The following is a 4,989-nucleotide window of genomic DNA, read 5'->3' on the forward strand; positions in this document are numbered from 1 at the left end:
ATCGGTGCCTTACAGAAATCTTTGACTTTGAAGTTTCTCACTACAGGGAAGAAGGTAAAAGACAAGTTAATGTAGGCACAAGTAAAAATCTAAGGGATACTGCTCTTTCTTTATCTTTTCTATAAAAATTGATACAATCTCAGTACATCGATCTGTCAGTATTTCCCTTTGCACTTTCTATTAATTCATTGTTAATTTTTTGCTCAATGTCATTAGATTGTTTTAAAATATCTCCCTATCCAAAAATCTTGTATCTTACCAAGCCAAATGTTAATTGAATTAATTGAGACCATCTGAAGGTGAGTTAGTCAGAAACACAAGCCATATACTTAATATCTTCAACGGTCCTCTAATGCTAAATTTACAGGCAGATTCAGCTTTCCCGAGCTAAGTTCGGAAGAGGTACGATTTTTCCGCACGTTGTTCCCAATTATAATTCTTGATTTTCCCCCACATCAAGAATTATTAATGAAATCTGTAAAGCTTCCTCAATTATTATTTCTCCCTTATAATCAAACCAGCGAACTGATCCAGGGTCTGTTCTCCGTCCGCATAGACTTTCCTTCGTGCCATTCTATTCTGCGCTGCCCCTCATATTTGCTGGCCAATACACAGGACAACTGCGCCATTTGTTCTGCGCCCGATTGTTTGCCAATATTCCCCCATAGCAGCCGAAAGCTTACAACGCACCGATCTGACGCCTTCTACTTTGACTACGCGGTCTATCCGCAGCAACATACCGCTCAATCTTTATTGTTGATATTACAGCCCTCCAACATGTGATTCATTGCATTCCAAATCACGCCCATCTCCACATATCCCTCCCCACATTACGGCACGTTGCAGGCCTATGATGAAGATTTCTTCGCCCTACCTAAACTACCGGCGAGGAGCCACTAGGATACCCCGCGCAGAACCTACCTGCCCAGCGATAAGCACTTCCGCGCGCGCGAGACTTTGCCTCGATATTTGGGTCCCCCCCACTGAGGTCCTCCCCATATAATCTCCCCACCCTATATGAGAAGATGTGTGTTAGATCTTTTACCCCACTCCCTGGCAATTATTTGTTTGGCTACAAGGGCACCAACTGCCCCCAGTGTCCCCCAACGCGCTGGCTCCAATATGGACACACCCCTCCTCTACCGTAAACCACCAGGACGCCCACGTCTCCCTCTCAGCCCAAAAAGCGCTTCCCCTCCCCACAAGACATCCTCTCCCTACTTTATCCTCGCTCCATTAATACCCAAGGCCAAGATAGTCCTTGTCACATAGACAGTACGACCCAATGAATGCACAGACCGAATCACAGCAACTGACCCATGCCGGGTTCCGGAAAGGGACCCCATCACAAGGATCATTCCCGGAAGCTCCCCAGCACCTCCTGCATTCGCGCACAGGGCCACAAAACTTCCATGTTCCATTAAACCTAAATGAAAATAATCATGCAAAATTATAATGCACAACAAAATTCTTTCCTTTCAGAGACGTTGCACTCTATACACCTCCTTCTGCACTTAGGTTTCGCACTGCTTGAGGCATTTGTTCAGACGCGTACGTGACATATGTCAAGGTTTTCTCCTCTTGAACTTCGAGTAGAAAGCCCCACCATTATTGAACCCTAAAGTCTCCTCACTTGCATGTATCAGTTCCTTAGAAATGGAGTAGTCCCCATTCAAGACCACCCCTCCCAACTGAGAACTCCCCCCATTTCCTGAGACGGTCCCCCAAGAAATTCTGCGAGGAATCAAAGTTTGCCTCTTCATAATCTACCCCACTGTCTGATACTTTCACACCCCATTTGAAATATAACCTTGCCAGCTTTGCCATGACTACTTGTCTCTTTTTTGTAATTGTTGACTGCACCGCACAAAATATGGATCAGTAGCGCACGCGGTCTTATCTGGAGATCGGGAAAAACAATTGGATAAACAGAAAAATTGTTTTTGTGCCAAAGCTTTTAGCAGATTCTGTAAAATGGCTTTTACAAGAGATTTGGTACCACTCTCCTGCACCATTGATTGTCTGACATCCCATTCCATTATGCACTCCTTTACTATTAAAATACACCGACCAGCACAAAGCCAATGAAAACGCTCGTGCTTCTGTGGGTGTGCATGGCTGGCTTCTGCCTCTCTATCTCATAAGGAGACAAATCAACATTTTTCACCCCTGGTTCCTACACTTAGATAAAATCCCCATACCCCCTCCACTACCTGCCAACTTTTCCTATGTGCTGGAAAAACTCAGCAACTGACAACATCAGATGGTGAACGCCAGCTTTCTATTTGTCCTTTCCCATTATTGAGGAAATAATCCTGTATTCCTTTCAATATTCGATAAGAAGAAAAAATTTTGGATGAGGGATCAACCTAACACATGCTCTAGAGACTCTTAGGGAAACAGAAACAATAACAAATACCATAAAAAAATAAAAAACAGTATCCACAAAGAAAATCTATTGAAAAGAGCCAAATAATACAGTGGAACAATAGCTGACTGCTTTTGCAGGTGCACTTTGAAGACCCACAACAGAGGAAGCTGAGGTCTCTCCTTCTTGTCCCTTCACTGTTTCTCAGTGTGCCTCATTGTGCCCAGGCGATGGCTTTTTTTTTTCACTACTTTCTACCTTCTGTCTCACCTTACAATAAGCCAAATTCACCCTGCTCAAAGAATTTAAATTTCTATGAACTAATATATGAATATCAAGGAACAGACCAGGTGACAGTGCCAACTGGACCCCCCCTTCTTTCTCTCCTCCTGGTCTCTACATGTGCGGAGAACTTCTGCTTTTACCATCAATATGCCTGACAAGTGATTTTATTTGCAGCTCTCATCGATCTTTCTGGCTTCTGCCCACAAACCCTGCCTTCTCCCACAGAGATTTTTACTTTGAGTATTGTTGATGCGGGCACTAAGCTCTGCCTAGTTTCCCCACTTTTAGGGAACCCCCTACTTCTAGTCCCCTGGCAAATCCTGCCATGTCTGAGTGGAGTCATCCTTGCTCTACAGCATCTTTCAACACCAAATATGCTGACCCCACTGCAAGAGAACATTTCCTTGTAAAGAAGTCAACACAAAGACACAATGCCATAATGACAGGGTCATATTTGATATGGTCAATAATCCATCCCTGGCTGACTTTCTTTTATTTAAGTTTCAAGACCATCTTTTAACTGAAAGAGCTATATCCCTGGTAAATAAAATTCTCTTGGTTTCTATGTATCCCACGATATCTTAGTCTAACGAACGAAGTAAAAGTGAATACAAACTGAATTTACCATTGAATTGTAATATTTAATTTCTTTCTCGGTAGCTATGTACGCAAACTCAATTCTGATTGCCTTACTCGACTCTTCCTTACTGACTAGGTTGCTAAAATCATCCTACACTCGGAAATACTCTTTTCCTGAATTATTCCTCCCAATATTCCCCATATCCTTCAAATCCCCCCCATATGTTCCTTCCCCTATTTAATTGTTTCCCCATTTTACCCCCAAATACCTTCTTTCTCCATACCTTTTCTCTCATATCCCCCCATACCCCTATTCCCCCCATAATCCCCCCATACCCCCAAATATCCCCCATAATCCCCCCATACCCATATCACATATCCCCATATCCCCCATATCCCCCCCATATCCCCGTATCCCTCCATATCCCCCCATAATCCCCAATAGCCACCCCAGCCCCATAGTCCCCCATCCCCATAGCCCAAATAGCCCCCCCAAGCCCCCATAGCCCCCATTGCCCCAACCCCAATAGTCCTCCCCAGCCCCACTGCCCCCCATAGCCCCCCTAACACCCCAACCCCCATTGCCCCCCCATACCCCCCCATAACCCAATGTCCCCCCCCAGGCCTGCCCAGCTGCCTGCGTCACGGTTTCCTGCTGCACACCAAGTTCCAGGTCGTGTACCCGTTCCCCACGTTCCAGCCCGCGCTGCAGCTCAAGCAGGACGGGGTGGTGCTGCTCAACACCAGCTACTCGCTCGTCGCATGCGCCGTCTCCGTGCACAGCGCCGGTAACCGCCCCATAGCACACACAGCTGACCCACATGGGACCCACATCCGACCCACAGCTGACCCACAGCTGACCCATATCGACCCACAGCTCACCCACATGGGACCCCTGAGCCCCACAAGTCCTCCGTGGACCCCCATGGGACCCCCATGGGGAGCCCTTGAGCCCCACAAGTCCTTCATGGACCCCCATAGCACCCACATCTGAACCACATCTGACCCACATGGGACCCCTGAGCCCCACTGAGCCCCACAAGTCCTCCATGGACCCCCATAGCACCCACATAGCACCCACAGCAGACCCACATGGGATCCCTGAGCCCCACAAGTCCTCCATGGACCCCCATGGGACCCCCATGGGACCCCCTGAGCCCCACTGAGCCCCACAAGTCCTCCATGAACCCAAATGGGGAGCCCTTGAGCCCCACAAGTCCTCCATGGACCCCCATAGCACCCACATAGCACCCACAGCTGACCCACATGGGACCCCTGAGCCCCATAGGTCCTCCAGGGACCCCTGTAGCACCCACATCTGACCCACATGGGACCCACAGCAGACCCACATCTGACCCACATGGGACCCACTGAGCCCCACAAGTCCTCCAGGGACCCCCATAGCACCCACATCTGACCCACATGGGACTCCTGAGCCCCATAAGTCCTCCTTGGACCCCTATAGCACCCATATCCAACCCAAATCGGACCCCCATGGGTCCCCCTGAGCCCCACAAGTCCTACATGGACCCCCATCAGACCCCATGGGACCCCCTGAGCCCCACAAGTTTTCCAGGGACCCCCATCAGACCCACATCGGACCCCCATGGGATCCCCATGGGACCCACTAGTCCTTCATGGACCCCCCTGGGGACCCCATGAGCCCCACAAATCCTCCATGGACCCCCATGGGACCCCCATCGGACCCCCAGGGGAGCCCTGAGCCCCACAAGTCCTCTATGTCCCCCATGGGACCC

The sequence above is a fragment of the Coturnix japonica genome, unplaced genomic scaffold (assembly GCF_001577835.2).
Source record: "Coturnix japonica isolate 7356 unplaced genomic scaffold, Coturnix japonica 2.1 chrUnrandom514, whole genome shotgun sequence".
NCBI lineage: Eukaryota > Metazoa > Chordata > Aves > Galliformes > Phasianidae > Coturnix > Coturnix japonica.